The following is a 26802-nucleotide window of genomic DNA, read 5'->3' on the forward strand; positions in this document are numbered from 1 at the left end:
TACAGAACACAAAATCACTTAATGTTACAAATGTGCATGTGAGTATCTTGCTTTCAAAGAGCATAACATGAACTTCACTTCTCATGAGGCGTGCAGGTGTGAGGTGGCCAGATGGTGTTTTCAGAGCCCCCCCCCGACCCTCCGCAGATCGCCACTGGTATCTCTGTTCCATCTCCAGGCTCTCAGCTCATGTAAACATCCCCGGTGCACAGGCCCTCTGATGTTTCTTTGCCATTGTGTTTACAGAGACCGGTCGGGCAAATACGTGAACTGTGAGACAAAAGGAGTCTCGATGAACAGTGCGTGGTTGAGCTGAGCGCTAACGTTCGTCAAAGAGAAAAATCCCACATTGAAAGAGGATTTTTTTTTTATGAGATTGACCTCTCGAAAAAAAAAGCTGCACTCTCATGTAAGCATGTTGCTGTGCTGCCAAACTGTCATGTCCTGCTATTCCCCCCCCCCCCCCCCCCCTCCATTTCTTTAATAAAATTCAGTCAGGTGTTCCCAAACCATTTAGTCTGAAATTATAAACAAAAATTCACCATCTCTGAAACACAACACCAAGTCTGTTTAACAAAAAAAAAAAAAAGTCACACATTGGCAACAATATGTTGAATCTAACCGGTGAGTGAAGCATTAAGAGAGTAGGCCGAAATTTACCATGATCCTTAAGCAGGAAGTAGAATACATAGAATAGATATTTGAATTTAAGACGATGTTAAACTGGTTATCCAATCCAAATTCATAGGAAAAGGCCTTCAGGTGGATAAAAAAAAAAAAAATCCCAACGGGTGTTGTGCCGCTTGCCATACACGGTAGGAAACAGATCCAGTTCCACTGATTGGACGTGGAAACGCGATGCACAAGACGAAGACAAAAAAAAAAAACAATATTTCAGCATTCAGGGCCCAGATGAGTTCACCAAGAGTGCAAACGCAGCACGCACAACCTCGACTCGTTCAGCCAAAAGTTCACGTCGTCTGCATGGTGCAGCAAATGAGATGTAGCGTTCACTTTTGGAAATGAGGCTTTGTCGAAAATGAATCTCACAGAAGCAATCAGGCACGTTTCCAATCAAATGTACACGCAACGCTCCCGACATCAAAGCTCTGAGCTCAGGGCAATTGTCTTCCTGCCCGGCCTCCCTCGCTCCTTTCAAGCCGCCGCTCCCTCCACTGGAGAGTGCAGAAAAATCCCCCTCGCACATCAAAGTGGGAGACGGGGAAAGTCATTTAGCATTATCTTAATTGGGCTGCAATTTGAATAATCATCTTACACATTGGGACCGAAGGAGGAGCGGAGGAGCTGCTTGAGCTGCCATCTCCGCCGCCCTCGTCCATTGGGCCGTGATTTACGATGACTTAATGCTTTGTTTACGCTCTGCTCATAACAGAGAAGGCCCAACTGCATCGGGCAGGCCGCATGGTCGCACATGAAAGCGCTAGGGAACCATTCGCGGGCTCGCTTCCCCCGACGGCTGAATCAAAATAAACAGGGTTGTCGTGGAGCCACCAGCATCCCCCACCAAAATGACGTTTCCACCGAGCAGTACAGTTTTGTCGTGATGTAACCAAATTTGTACAGAAGGTGGAATCACTATAGCAAAACTATTACAATGGTTGGGGGGCAATATTTAAATATTTTTAAGATATAATGCGGTCAGAATCTGTTCATCTGCATCTCGATCAAATCTACCCAAATTGTTAGAACACCTGCGCCACAACTTAGACCTACTTTTAGGTGCTCTAAAATCTAGTCTACATTTGTACGTTTCAAGCCAAGACGGAGCACTTTTCTGCTCATGTAATTTGGTTTTGTTGGACTATTTCATTCCAAATGAATCCAAATCTTTAAACAAATAATCTGCTCTTGACCTTGCTGGCCGGTTTTTCGCTGCCGACCACAGACGGCTGACTTCATGGCATGAGGTAAACTTGCTCACGACAAGCAGGCTTTTTAATGCGGACAAAAAAAAAAAAAAAAATCCCACAAGGGTCACATTTAATTTAGTCTTGGGCTGTTGGAAATGTTTCCAAACATGACTTTTCTGGCAAAAAAGACACCTCGGGTGTATAGTTTTATTTTGACTGAATGACTTATTTAGTGCAGAGCAATTAGATGATTAATCTGGAGATGCGATCACTCAGCCCTTAAGTATGTGATACCAGCTTAACACGAAGTTGCTCAATAACACTGGTCAACAGCAAAAATTTAATCAGTGCCCAGAAACCTGACTTTTTTTCCAGCACATTAGTATTTAGAGATTTATTATCTTTTTTTCCCCCAGTTTGACCCTATAGAACATTACGCAATACAAATTTTACTATGCATTTTTCTAGCTATTTCAGAAAAAATACTCCTGAACATAACCCTTAATTTCCATAAATATTACTAAATATGAAATACGTAGGATATTACATACTATTATTATTATTGTAAAAATCTGATGTGCTAGAAAAAGATCAAGGGTAAATTTGAGATCAGTGCAAAATAAAAATAACAAAAAAACCTGAAATTGATGACCAGTGTAATATATTCCATTATTCCAAATATGACCACAAGAGTTGTCCTACACTAAAAAAGACCTTGAAAAAAAGAAAACAAAAACCTAGCTGAACTCACGTCAAACATTAAACTGACAACATTTGAGCTCAATTAATCGACAATTGGCTTTTACTCCACAATGAAATGATGTGATTTTTTTGGAATGCTATATTATCAACGCATTCCCTGTAGTCTTTTTAAAGTTGACATCATCTGCTAAAAGCTCGATCATCATTTGTTGTTTATAACACAATCAGGCCATTAAAGGCAACCCAACTCCCACGATAGGAGATGTCGAACGTGTCGCTGGTTTTCTCCTTCCCCCGTCTGAGCATTCAAAATCCAATTTGAAAATGCCATCAGATAGGCATTTCCTCCTCCTGCTCCTGCACCAGCAACCAGAGTAGACTGCTGCTACATTCTTATCTTATCAGCAACAACAATCTCTCCTGTCGTGCCCTAACAGGGAGAAAGAACGTCCTAAGTAATATATATTAAAAAAAAAAGTTTTATCTTCCACCTCCGTTGCAAATAATGCACATACTTAAAGTAACGTGCAGCTTCTTCACTCATCAGCTCCAACTGAATGTTGGCCCCGTGTCAAGGCAAAGAGCATGAAGGAAAACCCCTCTTCTTGCTCTTAATACTCCCCCGACTTCCCCTTCTTCCCCCCCCCCTGGCTCAGTGACGCGCATGATAAGAGCGGAGAAGCGGGCTGTCTGGGTCTCGACAGGAAGTGCAAGCCAATCGGCGGCGTTGTCCGTCAACGCTGAGGTCCGGGAACAATCACCCGCAGGCTCGCTTGCTGTTCGGCCTTTAGTGTGACTGACACAAAAACGAACTTTGCATGCGCTGGAAGTGGCTGGCAATGAAAGCGGGCATAGATTGCTTTTTCAGGCGCTATTCATCAAAGCACATTAAAATGGAATCCTTCCCAATGGAGAGATTTATGAAGCAAGTTTGTGGCTCTATAGAAGAGCCAATATTCTGACACAACAACAAAGCAACAAAAGGGTTTGAAGTGAACAACAAAATAACCACATACCACATATCAAAAATTACCATACAGACAAGGCTGCTTGCTAAACTAAGACACAAATATTAGGTGCAAAAAATGATTTGTGCATTCTTATTTCGCAAAAATAATCAATTACTGAGTCAACGTTTGTGCTTAATATCATTCCAAATCTGCAAAAAATATAATTAGGCCTACTCACGTAGATAGAGCAGTACAACTAAGCCATGTCTGCCATCTAGTGGTGATTGTTGATATTACAACTTAAATTCAAGTCGACACCTCATAAATGCAGTTTAGCAAACAGGATTTACACATTTTCAGATTTCTTTTTCATAAAAAAAATATTTTGCTGAATTGTTTGTTTGTAAATCACCAAAAAGTACTTTTTTTCGATTATCAAGAAGCTTACTCAGTTGCCCATCCGTGACTGAAGATATTTTTTCTTGCCCTGCAGTAATAAGGCATTATAACTTCCTGAGATTCCGTCTGTACGTTCCAGTAGTTTCCTTCCCTCTATAGTAATGACACTTAAGAATGTCCAAATATGAATTGAGAGCTCACCCGTACAGTTCTGAAAGCATGTCATAGTTCAATGCACGTTTTGAAAATTACAGCAACCTGGAAGTCGGCTATAATTCCAGCGTAATTACAAACTTCCTCTGTTTGAAACGCAACAGATATTAACCAGAAATGAGTATTGGCTCGTTCGGTTGCTACGTTACATTAGCGGGAGTGTACAGTTTCGTTCCATTGTGTCGAGCGAACATACGTACAACCTCTACGGCGGAGACCCGAAAAACCCGACAGACCTCCCTTTGGCTACATCGAGCGACGTGACACATCTCCGTTGGCCGTCCCGCACGCAGCTGCGATGAGTCTAACATTCCACGGCTCACTTTGCGCCGCAGGAAGTCGTACCCTGATCGTCTCTTTGCTGAGTGATGGCTGAACACGCCGTGAAAGCAAACAAAGCGTGGAGAGAACGGCTAATATAATGCTGCGGCCTACGATAGCGCAGTGGAAGCCTTTTTTGCTGCCAGTACAAATACATTCCGCCCTCATGCTGCACATAGTCGGGATGAAGAATGATCAATATTACGCCAATAATGAGCCTCATAGGCAGCGTAATGGTGATGGATCCTATTGCTTCTGTGCAGAAATGTGCTCCGGGGTTATGCCGAACGCGACCGTCGCTGAATCGGCCCACGTTCGCGCTCCAGCTTGGAGGGGAAGAGGTGGCTGCTGGATGACATCAGCCCAGAAAAGCGATGCCATTTATCAGCCACCAGCGAACGCCGAGACATTCATAACATCCTGACAGGAAAATCTCGTGGAAAGTAATCACTCGGAGCTTTGATAACAGCTTGGCTCAAGAGTGCTTGATGGTTCTCAAGAAAGTGTTTTCACACCAAATCACAAGGAACTGTTCATTAGTTTCTCAGCCAAAAAGTTCCTAGAACACTGATACAAATCAAGCTAATTATACAGCAGCAAACGCACAATGTTATGTATTTTCATTTTATCGACGATTAGTAATCAGTTCCAAATTCCTTTGGACTAATCATTTAGTGTGAGACTGTGAACTATTGAGAGAAAGATTTGATGTCCTATCTGTTTCGTCGACTACAAATAAAAAGTTAGCTAGAAGCTAACAGACATATTCACAAAAACATGCAGCAGACATGCTAACCACTCGGGCACCAGGCCGCCCTAACCCGATCTCACTCTTTTGTGCAACGAGGTGAGAGTATTTGTCTTTTTGTCATGTGTCAAAGGAGCATGGACGGCAGCCAAGCCTGTCCGCCCTTCTTCCTATTTTGACACCCTCAAGCACCTGCCCTCGCCGAAGCGTGGCGAGCCACGTCACGCGCAGAACAATAGAAACGGGGGCCTCTTTCCAGCCGCTCCTCGTCGAGTCATCCCGAAGCGACGGCTTGTCACTCGCATCCGTCAAAGGTCACCCCGGCTCGCTTACTCTCCCTTACGCCGGGGCTGGCTCCGACGGACCCCGCCGGCTCGACTCGCTCACTTTTTCCTCTCCCGCTTCTCCTCTGAGGTCACAAGAGGGGAATATCCCAGAAGGAAATGCCTGAGCTGGGAAGGAGGGGCCTCTGTGCTCCCTATCTGCGGCCCCCCGTTTCTTTTACCGCGGTCCAGGGTGTTGTAGTTCTTACGTAAGGAATTTTGCACAAATTTTGCATGCGTCGCTCGTTCTTAGAAGTCGCGTTCAAAGGTAAAGATTTATGGAGCGCCGTTTTGGCTATTTGTACTACAGAGTTGAACGCTACTGAAGTCGCACAATCCCACTGATGTTTTCTGGAAAATGATTTATAAATAAATAACTTGATTTTGGTTGGGTAGTAAAATGTCCTATTGATACTGCAACTTGAATAAGTGAAGACAATTAGCTATTTTGATAGAAATGTTAGCAAGAAACATGTTCGATTAAAGCACAGGATTTACTTTTGTGGACTACGTCAAATAATGTGGCTTTGAAAATTCTTAATTTGCAAATAGAAAGTAGTTTTGCTCATTTTTTTTATACAGTGGTTGACTTTTGCGCTTGTTTGACTGCGAAGAATGTTCAAATATGTCAGGAAATTTTGGATTGTGACACTTTGACAATGGAATGGCTCATAAATTTTCCATTTTTGATTGTTTATAAATACCGCTCGACCTTGTGTTCCTTTTAGGTTTCGCTGATTACAAAACTGCAGGAATGCACAAACGAGCGTACTATTTCCAATTTGTCCAAAATTCAAACGAGACAATGCGAAACGAGCGTCCCGCTCACAAGTGTATTCAGCCATATCAGCCTTGGCATTCCAACCTCCGAGCTTGGCTGTGAGCAATGATTTAAGTCCCTCCCTCTTGATAAATGCATACCTCCGCTGTAGTAAAATGGGAGGGGGGGCGCCCAGGAGAAAATATGAGGCACCTGAAGCATAGCTCACACAGCGCCTCATTCGTCTTAGAGCTCGTGAGGACAGATGAATGTCTTTTTTTCATGGCGGCTCCATCGTCGAGTGCAAAAGAAGGTGCGTCGTTCGCGGCACCGGGCGGCTCTGACGTCCAGGGAGTTAAGTGTGGCTCGACCCCTCCCTCCGGATCCATCAAGAGTACAGATATGCAATGAATGTGATGTTAATGGACAGTGCCTAACGTAGGTGCGCCTATGAAACATAAAACCTACCCAGACTGGAATGTAAAATGCTAAAACAAGACATAACAAGTTTCTTAAAATCAGCTTGTTAGGGGAGAGATGTTGTTTTTTAATCATCCACATCATCAAAATGCCAGCAATAGCCAGGACAACTTGATAATTTACAGATTAGCTAAATAGCTTGGTAGGTGTTGCTGTTTTGGTTAGCAACAGGGTTAGAATGGACACCGTGGTTGTTTTGTGTTTGTGTGTGAACCCCGCCAGTAACTTTCTATGTAGTAAGTGCTGCTGTTTTGGTTAGCAATCAAGTTCAAGTGAGTTCTGCAGTTATTTCTTTGTAGCATTACTGCAGTTTCTCATATGGTGACTTGGTTCGTTAATCTACTAAAAATGGCCCCAGTATTTGCTCTCTGGTTAATGATAATTGAGCCTACATCTGAAAAATTGTTCCATATCTGAATAATACAAGATTAAGTTTTTTTGTGATCCGGCCGGCCTCTGGGGAGTTTGCATGTTTTCTGCAAGGTACTCCACCTTCCTCCCACATTCCAAAAACAAGTTAGTTTCACTGGAGACTATCAATTGTCTATATTTGCGGATGAACCAACGGGCTAATGAGGACAAGCACAATAGAAATTGGATACATGCAAAAGGAGGACGACGTAATCTGTGTCAGTGCATCTGTTCAACTGGAGGCCGATCCATTTCAGTTCAAAAAGTCCCACTTGGACAAGATGCACTATAATCAGTGGAGCTTGTGTATTTTGGTTTGGAATCCAGGAACAAAACTACAATTCTCTCAGTTCAGTCCTTTATTGTCACTGTAATCTTTTTGTAATAAATAACGCACACATACGACAAGCCTAGATAGGCGAAACCTTCAAACTGAAGCCATTGAGTGAAATCTGAGTAAATGTCTAACCTCAGCAGAGATCTTCTTTTCCCAGTTTAACAGCTGAATCGCATCAATACCCCCCCACTCCCCCCCCCACCTAAAGGAAAGTGGAGGACGTGACGGGAAAAGTAACTCCTCCAATGATCTACTAATAGCCCGGGGCCAGCCTCAACCACAAGGCTGTCCATCACCAGGCTGTGAGCGAGCCTCTGGGTTAATCGTGAACGTTTAAATAACGCGATAGTCACTTTACCTGCCGCCATCATGGCCTTTTTGACATTTTTGTGAGGCCAAACTTGGAAACGGCCGGAAAAAAAACAAGGCAGCGCAAACACAAATGGAAATAGTCGCGATAAACATGCTGACTGTGCGCTTTTATCATCAAATCTACACAATATGAAAATTCCAGTGTGCAACAGATGTTTGCGTTTTTCCTCCTTTCAGCAAAAAAAAAGCCGACCTGAGCGCTGGAACATAATACACGCGTGCTAGGTGAAAAAAAAAAAAAAAAAAGGAAAGTGGATGAGTTGAGCAGAGCGTCTGCGTCGTAAAGCACACGAGTGAAGGAGATGATAGCGGGTCGCCTGCCTCGTCCATGGCAGCTGTCAGCCTTGGCTCGTGGTTCCCTCCTCTGGGTCAGAGGTCATCCAGCTGTGGCCCCGCCCCCCCCCTTCGTCTACCCCCCGCCCACCCTCCCTCCGACACAGCAGATGTGGTGAGACCACCATGGCGAGGGCCTGACCACATCTGGCTCTGATTACGGCCAGACAATCCAGCTTTATCAGCGCTGTGCACTTTGCTGAGCTCTGCTATACTCGTTTCTCCCAGAGGTGACGCGTGACACATTCTCAACTCGCCAACGCCGGCGTTACCGCCTGATTTATGCCGCCGCCGCGCCCGTGTTATATTGTAGTCCGATTGGAAGCGTCCGCGTGAGAGCCAATGCTAGCTAACAAGACACATGTCACGGGTGAACTTTTATGCTCGATTGTGATTTAACGCAGAGGGATAAATCCCTGCCTGTCAAATAAAGCTAATGACTAATGTCTTGGTGTCATGTAGCCGTGGCCTTGGACCAAAACTGTAGTGCGTGCGTGAGTGCGTGTGCGTATATACATGTCCAGCAAACCCCCGTTTATCGCGTTATACTTTCCAGACCCCGAAGAAAAATCAGCCACATTGAGACCTTCTAGATTTTTTCAAAATGTTTTACAAATCCAACAGACTTCACATATTAAAATACACTGAACATACTTTTTAAAGTATTCCGAAGCACCTGTTCTCATGCTCTCACACCAAAATGTCAATATCATCCCATTTAATAAATGTCTGAAATGCCATAGGCCTGCTAAAATTAGCATAGCATTCGGCTAATTATAAACCTTCAAACAACTACTACTTGAACGCACGCAAAAAAACATCATATAGCAATAATTATAGCCATATTTACTCTGTGGGAAAAATGAATATTGAAATAAAACATGATGACACTATAGAGGCATCCTCCTCTTGTTCCTAATGATGTGGCAACTTCTGCAGTATTCTTCCTGGCTCCACCATGTGGTACTACTGAGAAGGTCAGCAACTTGTAAACCGGACAAGGCTGTGGACTGTAAAAACCCATAAAACACCGCCTGATCATTTCAAAATATGCAATATAGCCGGGGCATGAACTAGGAGCTACAATTTAGTGAAGTTCCATTCCACACTACCTGAAACATTATTGTCAAGGTCAGCCCGCGTATGAAATCTGTCACACTTTGGAGGTTTGTCCAAAGGATTCTGTTGCATTCAGGGATCATTGGCTGCCGTTTATTTTCCCAGGACGCCTTTCCCATTATTGCCAGTGCAGTTTCTCCTGGACTCTCTGTGCCTGTGGTCGCATAAGAGGGATATCTCGAATGACTTCAAACAAACACTTGATAGAGGAGATGGAATTCCGCAAATCTGAAGATATGAACCTGAAATCCTGCCTGGCGTGGTGAAATCCATGAACAGATGAAGTCTCTGTGATTGTTTGAACTGCTAAGGTGTCTCTGAGGTTAATGGTTATCTCGCACGCAAAATATTTAAGCCGCTCAGCCGCACCTCTCGACCGTACAAATCCAGAAAAAAATTCTTGTCTTTGCATTTTTTTTTTTAATGTAGCCCCTGCAGTTTGGTGTTGGCAATATGTTCCGTCCTCAGCAATCTGGCCAGCCATCATCACCCACTTTAACCCCACTCAACCCCAACGGCCCGCCCAGACTCAGGCTGCTCTTGTGGGCTTCCAAATGTCAGGGGTCCCGATTCAGGACCCTGTTGGGGGGGGAGGGCATGTGCACTAAAGCTGTCACCGCCTTTCACTGCTCTTATCTGCCCTGCTGCCACCTATTTGATCTTTGATACGGGCGCAACTTTATTTCAGTACAGTTTCTAGGTCAGGCGAGGTATCCGAATCGTTCGTGCTTCAAAATCAACCATCTTTCCAAAGGTTAAACCCAAATGAGCAGGCCAGCGCTTCGATTCGTACAGATTAACCCGCAGCTCAACAAACAGCGGGCCGGAGTACAAAAGCTTTCAAGTGAGATTGGTGGAAGCAGGCGAGAGCAAATAAACCCAATGCTAATTCCACAAGTTCATCTGTAAATGGCGTCCTGCTGATATTTAAAGTTGCGAGTCCCCGCATCAGGGGGGCTGCAGTCACCTTTTATCATTAGTGAAGTGACAGTTGCCCAAATGGTGATTCAGGTTTTTTAGATTTCAGTATTTAAAGTGCCAATAAAAGTGAAATATGCGTTCTTAAAATTAAGTTAAATACACTTGAAATTTGGGACCCAAACTTGCATAAAATGGATTTCCATAAAAAAAAAAATATCAGTTCTTTGCCAATAATCTCTTGCTTGATAAATAAAGATATATATATATATATATATATATATATATATATATATATATATATATATATATATATATATATATATATAATATACACATGTGTGTGTGCGTCTGCGTGCATATATGTGAACTAACAGTTTTTCACATTTAAAAAATCTGTATTTTTATATTTTCACATTAATGAATGCCTTCAATGTAGTAAATATGTATTTATTTATAAATATTGATGCATTTATTCATGACTTGTTCTCAAGTTTTCGTTTCATCAAGAGCGAAGGCAAGCAAAACTTATGCAAATGTGCCAAACCTTTTCCACAGAACTTTTTCTTTGCTTTGAGAGCATATTTAAATCACCGCAATGAGACGCACTGCCAACTGGCACGGGGAGTTTGTTACTTTTTTCAGGTGTCATCAAAGCAGCCCAGTTGGTTAAACCTCCCACCATGTGTGAGGGTGTTTTCTTTTTTGTGGAGGGTGCGTGTGGGGGTCGGAGGAGGAGGACTGAAGGTCCAGGGGACTGCAGGGAGCTAATTAGAAACCATTCTCTAACTCAGGGCCAAATGGAGCAATTATCTGGCCGAGTGAGTAGATAATTCCCTCCCATTCATCTCCCACTGTCAGTGTCCCATTGCCCAGCGACCTGCTCCACCGATGATTGGATGGCGCGGCTTGTTGACACCTCACCTCCTCCTCCTCCTCTTGTGTCTTCTTATGGTGTATCACCTCCTTCTAGCCCGTCATTTCTCCCATGCTTGTCGCATACCGACCAACCCCGCCCCCACCCTGACAGGATTTATGACTACCACATTTCAGCGTTAGCTAATGAGTCTGTTGGACGCTAGTGGGAGAGCTGGCGACAAGCATGATTAATGGAACAGCTTGATAAGTCCCATGCTTTGAAAAAAGAAAAAAAAAAAGTTGCAACATATGGACTTGCTGATTGAGATCGAATTAAATATGGGGTTGGCGAGTGCGTGGGAAAAGCCCCAAAAACTCTAAATTCGACAACGCATGACTTAATACGGTCGATAAGCATGTTTTTGGTCGTTGTCCAGTATTGTGGAATGCTGCGTGTGAGAACGGCGGTCTAATATTTGTAGCGCGTCGACACCGAGTTTTACGTTTCAGTGCGCTGGCGAAGGTGGCGGGAGAGTTCATGCCGCTGACAGGAGCTGCCATTTATGACCACGTGTATCTCACTTAAGAGCCAGACAAAGAAGGCATCCTTTCAACACGCGGGCCGCACTGAAAAGAGGTGCGGAGAACACGCGCTAAAAGACGTTGCTCATGCAGAACTAAAAGTAAAGCAAAGGAGACAGCGAGTCGCCGTGATACGTACGCATAATGTAAATTAATCAAGTTCCTCCATCTTGAATCAAAATGGCGGATTTTCTCAATCCAAGCAGAATCATCTTCTCGTCCGTTCTGCTTTTCCTTAACTCATCAAAAGTGTTTTCCCTCTTCAATAATTTATTAATGACTAAGTGTTTTGAAATTGTTACACTGAAGCATTCCGCTTCCTTTGACTCACTCCCACAACGGCGCAAATACTTTTCTCAGCAAATATAAAAAAAACTCAAAGAAACCTCAGATGGCGTAGATCTACACACAAAAATAATTGTAGCTGTTTTTCATAAATATTTAGGCTTATATAAGTCCGCTAGCTTAATGCTAACATACAATGGGAAGCACACGCACACACACACACTCACATACACACACACACCTGCAAAAGCATGTCTCTTTCAACACACAGGATTGATAGAAGCTGCTTTGACCTCTGCCAGGGTGAGAGGGGTCAGGCAGGGGGAACATTTTCAAATGTCTGGTACCAATCTTGACGCCTTTAATGAAATGTTCCCCGTCTCCAGAGACGAAGCGGGCTCACGGGGGGACAGCTCCGGCCGGCCGGCCGGGCCTCCTCTGTCCCCCCACGTCACAGCTTGCAAACTAGTTGTTAGACAAGGCGAGGTGTCGCTTCACACGAAAATGTCCTCCTCGCTTCCTCTTCCTGTGCAGCTGAGCTCTGCAGAGGATAGGTGCCGAGGAACCCAAATGGGCAGCGGAGGGTGCTACTTGGGTAGAAGTCTCCTCATAGAAAATCATTTTGGAAGAAAGTCACCTTGTCAATTACATTGGTCAAGTTTTTTATTTTTATTTTATAAAAGATGCACATTTTTTTCTTTTGGCAGATTTTGAATTTGGTTTTCATCATATTAATACAATGACAATTATATTTTATATAGCGAAGGGTTAGGTTCAGCAACAGGTGGATTTTTTTTGTGTGTGTTATAAATATTAGTTGTGGAAGTTGTAAATCTGTGGTGGTATAAAAGCTTTTTTTTTTTTTTTTTTTTCTTTCATGACAACTCCCGCAATGCAGCACATCTCTCAACGGGACAAGTCAGCAGATGGACACACTGTAGTCTTCCTGCTGGCTTCTTTGCTTTGACCATCTGACCTTGCATCACACTGAGAGGCAGGATGTGTGTGCCGCTCCCTCGGAGGCCACACAGAGAGCAAACGCTCAAAGGAAGGAGAGCGAGCGCAAAATGCTCCTTTACTTGCTCGTTAGTTTCTGTCCGGAAAAAAGTCTTCAGTTTGTTTACTATCATGAGGCGACGATGTAGTGGAGGCTTGAAAACAGGCTCCGACATGAAGCCTTGCTATTAATTCATATTTAGCATTGGGTAACAAAGAGCAAATCATTATTTACAAGAAAATAGAAAAAAGTAGTTTTGAAAGTGCGCCTTTCTTGCATTTATTAGATGGGGATAATTGGACGGGTGATTAAATGTACCGGCAAAATGATATTCTTGAGAAATTACGATAGCGGTTTCATCCATAAACCGTTATTTATTTAATAAATTTTTTTTTTTACATGTACTATCTGTTAAAGCTGCCTCTTTTTGAATTCCATTGGCTGGTGCGTCACTTTGCTGCTTTTCCTGCATTTTGGTTCCCAGCTTGCGTCAGGAAGGCCACAAACAATCAAGCGTCCAAATAGAAGAGCATCGATCTCCTTGGGGGGAAATGCAGTTCATACGCGCTCTCTTATTTTAATCCAATAAAGACACACCCACGCTCGCACGCACACGCACACGCAGCATCGAGGGAGAGCTTAAGGAGCATCTGCTCGTACATTTACATGCACAGTTTAGCCGAGCTACCGCTTTAGCGCCACTAAGTCATTTAATTGGACAGAGAGGTACTTGAATTGTCCCGGTGTACTGGAAGGGAATCAGGAAAGATGATCTGCTTCTCCTCCGTTGTTGATATTATCAGGGGTGCTCGGTTTACCACAATAATCGTAATAGTTAGCTGTTTTGAGCTTACTAATGGAACGTAGGTACTCGAGGTGATACGAGAAATATCTTGGTGAAGCAGCATGTGGTTGATGATGTCTTCTGGACTAAGTATGTTCAATAGTACAAGATTGCTCTCATGACTTCTTTTTTGGTTGTTGTTGTAAGGATTGTTACTTGATGCCCGCAGTAACAAACCTCCAGTGGCGTTTTGATTTTTTTTCCCAGAACTCCCCGCCCAGAGGATGCACTTTTACCCCTGAAGCTCCACCACAGTAGCTCTTTGAATGGACTTTCCAGACCGCAGTTTAGCTCAGCTGCTCAGGCAATCAGTGCTGCCTTTTTTCGTGAGTGCGTGCGTGCGTTCGTTCACGGCGGACTCGGTTTGACTTAGCGGCCACGTGTATTTGTTTGTGCGAGCATGCGTGCGGTGTGATCTTTCAGCGTGTTGCATACATCACAAACGCGGCAAGTTTCCTGATTGTCACCGTGATGAAATAGGCCCCGACGCGTCATCGGCTCTTTGACTTCTGGATGTGTATTTAGGCGGCATTTTTCTATTTATACAACTCTATTTTGATTAGCCGAGCAAATGTCGAAAGATTAATGCCGAAGCTGCTCCCCCCCCCCCCCCCCCTTTAAAATAAGGTGTATATTTATTCTGGCACCGCGCGCTACTATATAACGCTAATCTGTCGCTTTTCATGTTCACCATTTGCGATCGTGCAAAACATTGGCGGCTTTTGGTGAAGACGCAATTATTCAAAAGGTCGGCGTGGCATTCGGGGACCCTGCTCTCAACGAGTCTTTTCATCTGCTATTAATTGAAACAATGAAACGCCAAGAATGCGCGCCATTTCACGGCGGGAAGCGGAAAACATCGTCTAATGCCGAGCTCTGCCGTTTCTCCCTTTCTTTGGCAATCTCGTGACGTGAACGCGTCAAAGCGAGGGGTCTTAACGGAGACTTAGGCTCATCCCGTCCCGGGCCTCTCATCTTTGGAGTGGCTGCAAAGGTGCCCGGGCGCACCAAATCCTCGCTTCATTTCTCCATATGAACTCATTTCCTTGCGCCGCTTCTCCAGTTCACGGTAATGTAACCTGAGGAGGGCGAGCGGCGAGGGCCTCCGGGGGGCCGCCGGCCTCCGAGAGCCAGAGAATTAACCCCTTGGGTCAACTGCATTATCCACCTCTATTTATAGTTAAACTTTAATTTTTAGCGGGTGAAGAAAGGCAAAAAAACAGGATTACAGGGGTCACGGCGTGAGATTTGCAGTTAATTAAATCAATGGTGGAGATTGACAAAATCTGGGCCTTTTCCCTTCTCTCTTCTTGCCAACTTAATTTGATTATGCATGGGGTCCTCGTTTTGCTTTGTATTTTTATTCAGATGGCATGCATAAACATTCAATTAGGGTCATAATTGTGTGGAAAATAAAATGCTTTCAGGTATAAGGATCTTTTTGTATGTTAAAATACTATATTCCTAATATTAGTATTTGTAAGAGAACACAGTTTCTTTTTGGGGGAAAAAAAATGTCTTCTTGAAAAAGCCAATATTTTTATTTTATTTTAGATATTCAGCTGACTCTACTTCTTTGAGAACCACGTCATGTACCGTTACATAAATTTGATATTTTTGAGAGGAAGATGACTTCATTGTGACACACTTCACAGAAATATCCCCCAGTTATTCTAAAATGGTAAACAAATCTTAAAAATATCTCCTTTTAAATAGATAGCTCAGCTTGACTCGACTGCACTTAGCAGGAAGTGGAGCGGCCCAGTGTGCTATATTTACTCAAATGGGGCCAAGTGGCTCACATATGCATAAATGCCTTATTGTAGTTGTTTACTTTGCATATCTAGCCACCGTGGGCCTTCCGGGCTGTGAAATCACAACATCCCACCGCTGATAAAAGCCTTAAAAATGCAAAATCAAGGTGAGCAAAAAGAAAAACATTCTTGCGTCAAACTTTGCACATTTATCAGGATAAAAGGCAAACTGTGAATTGTGTGGGGGGGCAGCACCTCCCCTTGGCTTATTGGCACATTTTTAATGACCCCCCCACCCAAAAAAAAAAACTCTTTAGAAAATGCACAGACAGAAAGGAGGGATGCAAAACGATATTTGCTTTCATCTTATCCCATGCGTGACATTCGTTGTTCAGATTTGTAAAAATTCAAAAACACGGTTAATCCTTAGAATAAACTTCTTAATTAACACACGCTACTTTGAAATCTCACTCTTTCCTAATTGTCCAAACAAGTGTGCTTGCCTGAAGTTGTTCGCCATCTCCATCTGAACTTTACAACTGAAACGTAAAATAAAAATTGTAGCATTCTCCCCAACCAATCCATATATTTGAATAAACATCTGTTAGCTTAATGCTAACATAAATTGTGACAGACCTTTTTTCTTTCTGCATATTCCAATTGTGCTCTCACTTGAAGCATGCAGCGTAAATCCCGCTTGGGTGCTAATCGAGGTCATTGTCAGTGTAATACAGAGCAGGTGACACCTTCAGTGAGTTGCTCATCAACGGGTGCATGATAACGAGCACACGTGCTAATTACCCCCAACGCTGTTCTTCACTCCTCCAATCCGCTCCGGCCATCTTCTGAATCGAGTGCACCCCAGCCCAGCCTGAGTAAAGCAAGGCGCTGCCCTGAGCACAAAGGGAGTCTGTGTGAGGTGTTCGCCTGCCCCCGCCAGTACCCCCCCCCCCCCCCCCCCACACACACACACACACACACCCTCCACCCCAAACAGTGTGGCTGATGTGCTCCATTTGCCGGATGACGGAGCGAGCGGGCCGAGGCAAAAGTTCACACACCTTGCTAGCTGGCATGGCGGGGAGGGCGGCTTGACCCCGCTGAGCCGTTCCTCGGGGGGGCTCCTGTGAGCTGGCCCTCCTGCCCACATTTAAATGGCTCCCTTTACTGACACCTCAGGTTGTACTCAGACCACCTCTGCCTGGAGATTGAACTGCAGTCCTGCTCCATTAATTTACCCATTTAATAGTGCACAAAAGCATTTCATAGTTTCAACAAAAATGTGGACAAAAGTCCGAATGTGTGTACGCCGCTTTGAGTCAAACATTCGAGAGCGTTTGTGCATTGTCAAGGGTCGACCACTAAATGACCATGAAAAAAATGACGCTATCGTGGTTTGCTTGTACAGATATTAAAGGATTTCCCCGTCATACCTGTGCGGTGAGATGTGTTTGCAGAAGCTACATTTTCCAGGACGTTGGCGCGTGAAAATGCCTGTTTGACTTTTTAATCAGTGCACGCTCAGCCGCGTCTGGGTGGGAGGTTGTGACAAGCAAAACAAATGGCAGAGCCACCACGCTTCCTCTTTTCCCACAATTCAGCTGTCTCAGTGAAAATGATCCGCTGGTGACTGAGCACAATTTGCCACCCCCCCCGCTCCGCACCCCTCCCTGAGCACACAGACACCCACCCTCTGACCCCTGCACATGTGCTCCGCCCTCACTTTACCAGCTCCCCCCTCCTCCCTCCCCCCTTCACGAACACACTCCACTCTCCTGCCCAGAGGAATTCATTTTCTAATTTTCCTTGACTGAGCAAACAATACACACGCCTTAACAATGTTGACATCTCTAATGCCTTAAAATGCAGTAGTAATGGAGCTTTGATTGCTCGTAAGTGGAGACACGATTACAAACATGGCGCTCACCCTGCAGGTGTCCTCCCGAGACACGTCCAAGAGATGAAATGAGGAATTCTGTCAGTGCCTTACAATTATAAACACGCACATCATATTGCATTTCGTGACAATATGCAAATGACGAGATGTACGTGAGGTGACTGTCAATTTAATGCTAACCAAGCAGTGACACATTCAACACTCATTTAATCCCGGAAAACTATTCAAGTACATTAAAAGAGTATTATTAATCTTTTTTCTTCTTATTATTATTTTTTTTTATTATACTACTCAATTTATTATACCTCCACTTTGTATGTCGGAAACTAAGATAAGAGTAGCAGTAGTTGAAGACGAAAAGGCAGATGCTAGGCTAATTTGCTAATTACCGTATTTTCCAGACTATAAGGCGCACCTAAAAACCTAAAATTTTCTTAAAAGCCGACAGTGCGCCTTATAGTCCTGTGCGCCTTATATATGGACCAAATTCCTAAATTTAAACTGGCCCGAAGCATTGAGTTATGAAATCAATCATAAGTGGCCCACTGAAGACTATGAATCATGAATCAAAAAGACATTATTTTGTGATTATAAAGTAATTTGTTGCATCTGAAGTTGAAATAAAAAAGATAAACTGGAGAATGATTTGATTTGGATTAAAAACCTGACATGATGCATGAATGGCGCGCCTTATAGTCCGGTGTGCCTTATATAAGGACAAAGTTTTAGAATGGGCCATTCATTGAAGGTGCGCTTTATAGTCCGGTGCGCCTTATAGTCCAGAAAATACGGTAGCTATTGTTCTATTTCATGTCACAAGGCGTTTATGGCTCAGCTGAACTTTGTAGTTGAATTTTCTCTTTGTAGAAAACCCCCCAAAATTATTGCCTTGTGTGTTTTTTCAAATATACAAATTTATAATTATTTATTAATTTTTTTGAAGCTGTTTGACGCTACGGCCTTTCTCGCGAAAGCTCCTGTGGGTTTAGCCACCCTGAGTGGGCCGCACTCCAGAGAGCAATCAAGTGCCGCGTTCACAGTCTGTCACTCCCCGGCTGTGGCGCTACCGCACGGTGATGTCAGCAAAGCCCGCTTTGTACACGCAGACGATTGTTTAGTAGTCTCGCTCATGTTGCAATCGGATGTGTGATGATGACTAACGCTAGCCTAGACCAAGTCACGCTATGACATTTTGCTTCATTCAAGCCACCGTGATGATGTTCATCTTTTTCGTCTCACACCTTCATTATTTTTTAATTTCACATCACAAATATGTTTCTCAGTGGTACTTAGCTCCACTTGCTTCTCAGCACGTCTTGCTTGTTTGACAGCACTCATTAACCAGTAAGTGTCTCAGTCTGTTATCAAGGCTAATTGTTAGCCAAAAGTTAACAGCCCGACTTCCATAAAGACAATTTGAATCCGAGTACTTGTTGCATTCCTCATGAGTGAAAAATGACCTTTATTGTCAGTCTCCAAACATCTTTATCCAAGGTTTTTGACAATATGTTTATAAATGTGACCCGTGTTCAAAACAAAAAGTGTTTTGTGTCATGCAAATGGAGATATTTCTGGAAAAAAAAAAGCTGTTTATGATACAGTATTACATCTTTTCATGGCACGCAATAGTTGTACAAAGTGAACTTTGTCGCATCGCACTGCAATGATGTAGTCTTCTAATTCGGTCGATGTGACTTTATTTGACATCGGTGTCATAAAATACTCTCTTTCTGTCGGTCCGTCTGGCGCCCCCACCCCCCCATCTCTGATTTGTCGACCCGATTGCGTCCCTCAGCTTTTCTTAATGTCTTACCATAAAAATCATCTGTTTCTGCCAAAAACGAGCCACCGAGTGACTTATGCCGGAAGGCAGGCAGGCCGAGCCAATCCTGGACACAAGCTCGTTTAGTGGCCCACACGAATCGAGGGGGTGGAAGGTTGGAATGGTCCATTGAATTATTCCCATGCTTCTTATTCTGGGCAACGAGCAGCGTGGTGTCTACACTTTCCCAGGCCCCTCCTAAAAAAAATGACACATTCGCAGACCAGATGCTTCAGACGGCCAGCACAGAGCCGTGATTATTAGCAGGGCTCTCTTTTTTTGTCTCGGAGAAGGAGGCGGGCTATTTTTAAACCATGCTGAAAGTTTGAATATCCTTCCAGCCACCACGGCTGCCAGATATTGCGGGCTAGTCGAGGGGAGTCGGGTGGAGCGGGGGCGGGTGGAGCGGAGTGGGCACTGAGACAGCGCTGTGTCATTACTGGCAGTGGAACATTTACTTAGCCTCGGTGGCCGTACCCCCCAACGGCGGAATTCACAATTGACGAGTGATTGAGAATCGTGCGCCATTGTTTTTTTTTTTTTTTCCTGGCTGGCAGTGATTGCACGTGGCATTCCAAGAAGCTAGTGCATTTCCCATACATTCCTACATGGCGAAGGAGGGGGCTCTCTCGAGTAGAATGAGATCTGTCAAAGAGAAGAACAGCAACAATTTACAGAGCGGACAAAATAACGAACTACGCAAGGAGTTGGTCGTCGGCGTCGCTTGAACTAGCGCTGAACCGTGACAGACATGGGAAGCCGAGCAAAACGGCGCGATTGTGCACTCATCTTCTGCTTTTCTACTTACGAGAGGCTCGGCGTCATGAAAACAAATGATGCCTTACCTTATGTGCACGGTTTGGGGAATACATTTTTTTTGCTCGTAACAATATAATCTGGGATCTCAGTGCTTTACATTTGGCAGCAAAGCTACTGGAAGCTCTTGTTTTAAATCCTCCGAGCCTCCTGGGCTTCCTGTGCTGTGGGTGTAGTTGTAGGATTTTTTTTTTTTTGGTGGGGTCAGACAAAGTGGCATCGTAATGAAATATCGAAAAGTACCGATACTGGTACTACAGTATCTACCAATCAATGGATTCCAACATAAGGTCAGAAATACCAAAAGTTGCAAGGCATACGGTAATAAATAACTATAACAAAAAAAATATCTCACATAACCATACGTATACTTGGCCATAACTTGAAAATCCTTACAAGGAAATATGACGCCGTAAGTTACCATTTGTGTCCCGCTAATGTCACCTTTCAAAACGAAATCCATCTGTCGTCGGCGGCGTTGCCAAACGTCACGTCGCATACAAATATATATATCATCGCGTCTGATCTTTTCGGGAATCATGTCCGGACAACAAATCCTTGAGGAATTTCCACAGAGTCTTACAAAGAGTCACAGAAAGAAAGCCAACTTTTGACAATGTGGGAGTGAAGCAACTTTTTACATGCTCATATTCGGGACACAAATCATAAGCTGAGGCAGCCGCGGGCTTTCGGCCCAGCGCTGCTATCAGTCCTCGTAAGGTTTTGAGCGAGATGGATGAAAAATATGATTACCACTGTCATCAGATCTAGCGCAGCTCCATAGGCTGGATCTTGCAAAAACACAGATACATGTTCTGCAAACTACGTTTTTTTTGTTGTTTCGCGCATATGTAAGCGGTAAACCTGACTCGCTCCCGTCGCTATTACGATGGCCGTCAGCCAAACAACTTGTAAGAATTCCTCCTTCTCCTCAGACTTCCGCAGGCGCCAGCCGCCGCTGTACTGGAAATGACTTCGCCAAGGGGAGTAGTGGAGAGCGAGAGCGAACGAGAGCTATTTTAGAAGGCTGCCCAAAAAATATTTCATAAATAACGGCAGGAATGAGTGGTGCATAGGTCAGTGTGAGTTTATGAGTCACCGATGATGTCTTGAGTTTGACGGCTTGGAAAATGTGGAAGCCATGAGAGGAGCGCGTTTGTGCATTCATTGTTTTTTGAGGAGGCTAAATGGAAAGGACATGAATCTTTCTCTCACCCTTTTCCTCTCCTCTGTCACTCTCACCCCCCCCTGCCACCTTTCCAAGGGAGGCGGGGGGGTCTCCTGGGTTTCTGAGGAATGTTGACTTCTCTGTCCCTTGGGGGACGTTGGTAGGGGTCCTGACCCTTCTCCTGTATCCCCGGAGCCGATAGGCTAACTAAGTTAGCGTGAGATAACTCAGCGCTCCCACCACCCCGTGAAGCCTCTCTAACTTCCCTTCCTGGTTGTTTGCCCTCACAGCCTAATATGAAACAGGAACTTCATTAAAGGCCGGAGAACATCCATCATGCTACTGTCTCATTTTTGCCCGTGGCAAAATTTGTCTTTCGACCCTGTGACGTCCTCCGACTCCGTACCCAGACGGATGACTTGTCCTTTACCCCGTTTGTGAGCCCCCGCGTGTCTGCTGGTCAGTTCCACAATGCTACCATTATTTAGTTTGACCAAAATCAGACAGGATAATCTTTGTGGCTTTGCCAACTTTAAAGGGGACCTATTACGGGAAAGTGACTTTTTAATTGCCTCTGTACAAATAATTATGCCTTCTGGAACGCGTGGCGCCATTAAGTGTGAAGTTAAACAACCGAGTAAATCTTTTGTTAGCTGCACAAGTCAAAACAGATTTCGACTTTTACAAGATGGTCATGAGCACCACCGCGCAGTATACCCAGACCACTGTTATCGGCGTCATCGTCTCATAATCAACGCGTAAACATAGTGTATAAGATGGTAGCAGGGACTAGCATAGCTAGCGCAACCTGTATCAACCTTATCTACGCACCCCCATATAAACACAACCGCTAAGTGACGTAAAGTTCATAGTTGTGTCCATGATTCTACACCGATTATGATCTAAGGGACAATATACGTCTGTACCACGATACTTTCACAATTTCTCAGGACACACACTCACGAGTCACCATGAAACTGATGCTCGGGTTGCTCTTAAAAACTCTTAACAATATTGACCATAACCTTTGACTGATATTTTATAAGGACACTTTGGAACTGTTTAAAATGATTGAAGGATGTTACCTAATCTGGAGAAGAAATTAAAAGTCAGTTTCTACCAAACGGTTGGACAAGAATTAGCCGATCTGAAAGCGTCCCGCCTTTCAGTGGTGTTGAGGTGCCGCTCGCAGTTATTTTTGAATACCTTCCAAGAAATGCATTTCTGCATTCCCTTGCGATGAATCCAATTGTTATTATACAATACATTTGTCATCCTTTGAAAATGTCTTACAATAAATAGCATTGGCCAACTACACAAATGCTGCTTGGAAATGACAGATAACCGCAGTAGTTGGCAAACAACATGTTTTTTTGGCCTCATTTCCAACTGGATTTTATTGCCAGTTGTTTAAAAGAAATACGGCCGCCAGCTCGATCCGTCCTGTGACCTTCAGGTTATTTCTCACACTCGAAACTCTACGAGGACCTCAAGCCGAAAGTGACTGAGATTGGCCTCCTGGGACCCGACTCCTGTTTGTTGTGTATTTTCTCAAGCCTTTTCTTATTTCCTTGTGAGGTCGACAACCCTGCAATTTTCTCCCACACGCCGTCTACAACGTTGCCTCGTCACTGGTCACCCACCTCTTGTTCCCCTCGCGTCGCCTGAGGTGCTACGTGAACTAGAGACACACTTTGTCCCCTCGGTGGGAGGACTCAGAACTGTGTGGAACTCCCCCCCCAAATAAATGGAGGGGTTGAAGCAAGAGGAGTAAACATGAGGATCGGCTTAACGGAGGAAACATGGAGATTATAGGGGAATTTTAAAAAATGTGTCACTTCAGAGAAAATGTTTAGCACACAGGTTGTGACTTTTGGATAGCTGCGGGCGAGGTCGGAGTTATTGGAAGGTCAAAGTTTGAATGTGCCACTTGAAATCAAAGAGACATCTATGAACTTCTAACCTACAATCTGGATTCCGTTAAATTGTGCCACCATTTTGTTAGCCACATTAAATGCAAAACATCAAACTTTTTTTTCTATTCTAGGACCTCCAAGAAACAAATTCAATGCAGGTCCTACCTTGATTCATTTATGTGATTATGGCAACTATTTTGTGCAGTGAAAATTAAGCGGCTCCCAATAGGTCGGTACTAGCAACATCGGCTAACAGAAAGCTAGCTTAGTAGGAATTAAGAAAATCAGTGCTGTCTTTTCCCTTAACCTTGTTGCCATGGGCATACTGTTGTAAATTTTATTTAGTTATGTTTTTTTTTTTTTAAGCTTGGCCCTTGGCTCATTTGTGCCACATAAAATACAAAAGCACAAAACACCAGCTGTTTTCGTTATTTATTATTTCCATTCTGGGACCCCCCAAAACAAAGGAAGTGGAGTTCCTGCCATGTTTGAATCCAAAAAGTTTCCCTCGCTTGAGCCGTTTACTGCTCGTCTCGTAAATGAACCGGCGGCCCGGCGATGGGCATTACTCATAAGTCCTGACGTTGCCAAGTAAAGTTACTGCTCAGAGATCCATTAAGGTGTTTAAACTCTGCCGTTCATACTACATTACCTTCCCTGACTAACATTCTTTTTTTTGTTATGAAATATTGCCATGGTGATTGGCGGCGAATGCTCAGCCTTGACATCCATCCATCCTCGTAGGCATCATTCAACACCTTTCATATTACACATTCAAATGACACCTTCAAGTGTTGCCTTCCAGGTCTGCTTTATGTCATTGGGATAGGCGCAGTTTACACCATGGCAAAGTGATGTTGACCTCTGGCAACAAGCTAGAATATTTTACCGCTTATATTTCCAACATGGTATGGCGGCATAGGTGAAGTTTCCTCTTGTTTATTGTCACTTGGGAATGAGCGGGGGTTGGCGGCGAGCGGCACCGAGCTGTTGTGAAAGTTGAGATGGTGACGCTCTACTTTCAATCAATGTCACCTTTGTTTTACAAGCACTAAATTCCACTTCTGCATTTGACCCGTAATAAACACAAGGGCACCCCAACAATGGATGCAGGTGTGATTATATAGTACAGTAGGTTGAGCACCTTTTAGGTCATAAGATGTGCTGCTGCATCATCAAGTCAAATAAATGCCTCCCTCAAATAAACACCTTCCATTTCTCATCAATGATTCAGCTCATTTACCGTATTTTCCGGACTATAAAGCGCACCTAAAAAACCTAAAATCTTCTCAAAAGCCGACAGTGCGCCTTATAGTCCGGTGCGCCTTATATATGGACCGAATTCCTAAATTTAAACTGGCCTGAAGCATTGTGTCATGAAATCAATCATAAGTGACCTGCTGAAGACTATGAATCATGAATCAAAAAGACTATGGTTCATTATTTTGTGATTATAAAGTAATTTGTTGCGTCTGAAGTTGAAATTAAAAAAAGATAAAATGGAGAATGATTTGATTTGAATTAAAAATCTGACATGATGCATGAATGGTGCGCCTTATAGTCCGGTGCGCCTTATATAAGGACAAAGTTTTAAAATAAGCCAATCATTGGTGTGCCTTATAGTCCGAAAAATACGGTAGGTCCTATTCACTTATAGACATGAAATACTCTACGGGTAATTCAGAGTCTACTTGAACTTTGTTGCTTACCAAAACAAAAGCACCAGCGCACACCAGTGGTGTCAATACAAAAGTGACAATACGGATAATTGCCTGTTACAGAGAGCCAAGCGCTGACGGAGACCAACAACTAAAGCGCAAGTGGGCTCGGGGGGAAGAGGGAGGAGGGTATAACATGTCAAGAAGCGCTCAACAATGGCCACACTGAGCTAATGGAGATGCTCGCTTGACCTAAAGTGTGTAGAAACAGCTTTCAAAACAGCACTGTCAATCAGAGCGCACACACACACGCACGCACACGTCACACTCGAGTGCTCACAAAGGGACAGACAGGGCATGCACTCACATGCACACTCATGATGACTGCACACACCTGGGGTCCAACTTCTGCTCAGTAAACTGAATTTCACGCAAGATAGGGTTGTTACTTGAAAGTGGCTCTGGATCTTCACCCAGCCTAGCTGATCATGGAGAAACTGTTATTATGTAAATTAAATGATTATGTAAATACATTGTATAAAAAAAAAATCCTGTAGCTGCTTCCCGTCATGCATATATTATCAGCCTCGGAGTGTGTTTTCGTGGCGAAACAACACATCTGCTTTAATTACAAAACCAGATTTCCACCGACAGGTATCGAGTGTTCTCACGGGGTCGCTCCACTTTGTAATTGCAATAAAAGATGACATGGACCGGCTCCCCGCGCGTGTGGAAGGCTCCTCGTTGAAAGGCGTTACACGCTAGTCATGTTTGTTTGGCAATTGGATTCTCAGGGTCACAATGTTGGGTACACCTGTGCTGCGCTCTACTCTGTCAATGTCATGTTGTGTTTTAACCGTTTGCCGTAATCAACACAAAGGCACTTTTGGATTGAGTGCAGGTGCACTGTATGAATGACTGGATGACTTGAAACTATGACATTAAGCGTGCAGAATTTATTTGGAAGTGGGATAAACATTTTGTGCCCCCTTTTTGATTGCTAGCAAAAGCTAGTTACACTGGTCAAAAATGGCTTTGTGTCCCTGAATGTAGTTTAGACGCTGATTTTCTATTTTTTCCTCAAGTATTAGTGACTAATTTAGAGATTTTTTTTTTTTTTCCAAGATCCACCACAAACTGAAAATGAGCTGCCAATCCAAATAGAAGCCGCTAACTGGCAAATACTACAGACTGCGGCTTCCATGAGGAGGAGGGTTTTTATTTTTTTCTTTCTTTCTCTTTTTGCTGTAAACAAGATCACTATCTGGCATGTTTATACTGTAATTTGGTGGCCAATTGTGAGAAGATTGGTTACAAATTGAGACATGAAGATCAGGTGCAGCGTGTGGTGGGCAGATGTCTTTCTTTTTTTTTTTTTCTTTTCTTCTCTTTTATTAAAGCACTCAGATTACCTTCAGTACACAAGCGCTATGTGTGCCCGCCGCAGACACCACCTTGGAACTCATTGTCACTTGTGCACCTCACTCCGACCGCATGTGTGCCTATAAACTCTCCGTAAATGTATTTTTTGTCACGTATTTAAGAAAGTCGTAAGAGTATTTATAGAGGATCTGCGGTCGGGAGGCGGAGGAGGGAGCTCAGTGTACTCCTACCATGGTAGGAGCGTCAAACATCTTGTTTTCATTACCCGGGCTGGGGGGAGGAGGATGGAGGTAGCGGCCTTAATGTGTGTTTGTCTGAATGTGCGTGTGTGTGTGTGCGCGGTGCATGTAATTGTCCGCAGGGCGACTTATGCCGTTAACCCTGTGCGGTGCCGAGTGAGAAAAGCGAGTAAAGAGCTGATGACATCCAGATGACACGAGAAAACAATGCGGTCTGCTGACATGACATTGCTAAGCGTCTATTTTGCTCCCGCCGTGACAAGCATGTCTTCTGTTGCGGCACGACTGTGACGCATAGCGAGCTCCACCAACTCAAAGGGAGGAGG

General features: G+C 43.9%; 1 protein-coding gene and 3 long non-coding RNA genes across 8 annotated transcripts in view; 1 reads left to right on the forward strand and 3 right to left on the reverse strand.

Moving 5' to 3' along the window:
- The window catches only part of foxf2a (forkhead box F2a), a 155914-nt gene that overhangs the window by 32377 nt on the left and 96735 nt on the right, over nucleotides 1–26802 (forward strand). For 2 of the 5 annotated variants that reach the window (XR_007487085.1, XR_007487084.1), the window contains exon 3: nucleotides 4720–5844. The exons of the other annotated variants lie outside the window; for them this stretch is intronic. The gene's annotated coding sequence lies outside the window, so the exon portion shown is untranslated. Of the gene's footprint in view, nucleotides 1–4719; nucleotides 5845–26802 lie in introns of those variants that run through there. 5 annotated transcript variants of the gene reach the window in all.
- Nucleotides 8808–9946, reverse strand: LOC125984802 (uncharacterized). The gene is made up of 3 exons (XR_007487091.1): nucleotides 9582–9946; nucleotides 9333–9493; nucleotides 8808–9230 (listed from the first exon to the last, which is right to left on the reverse strand). It is a non-coding gene; the product is annotated as an uncharacterized lncRNA (long non-coding RNA).
- LOC125984803 (uncharacterized) lies at nucleotides 15425–17199 on the reverse strand. The gene is made up of 3 exons (XR_007487092.1): nucleotides 17011–17199; nucleotides 16639–16790; nucleotides 15425–16470 (listed from the first exon to the last, which is right to left on the reverse strand). It is a non-coding gene; the product is annotated as an uncharacterized lncRNA (long non-coding RNA).
- Nucleotides 18902–21170, reverse strand: LOC125984804 (uncharacterized). Its single transcript, XR_007487093.1, has 2 exons — nucleotides 20866–21170; nucleotides 18902–19941 (listed from the first exon to the last, which is right to left on the reverse strand). It is a non-coding gene; the product is annotated as an uncharacterized lncRNA (long non-coding RNA).

Source organism: Syngnathus scovelli, chromosome 17 (genome assembly GCF_024217435.2).
Source record: "Syngnathus scovelli strain Florida chromosome 17, RoL_Ssco_1.2, whole genome shotgun sequence".
NCBI lineage: Eukaryota > Metazoa > Chordata > Actinopteri > Syngnathiformes > Syngnathidae > Syngnathus > Syngnathus scovelli.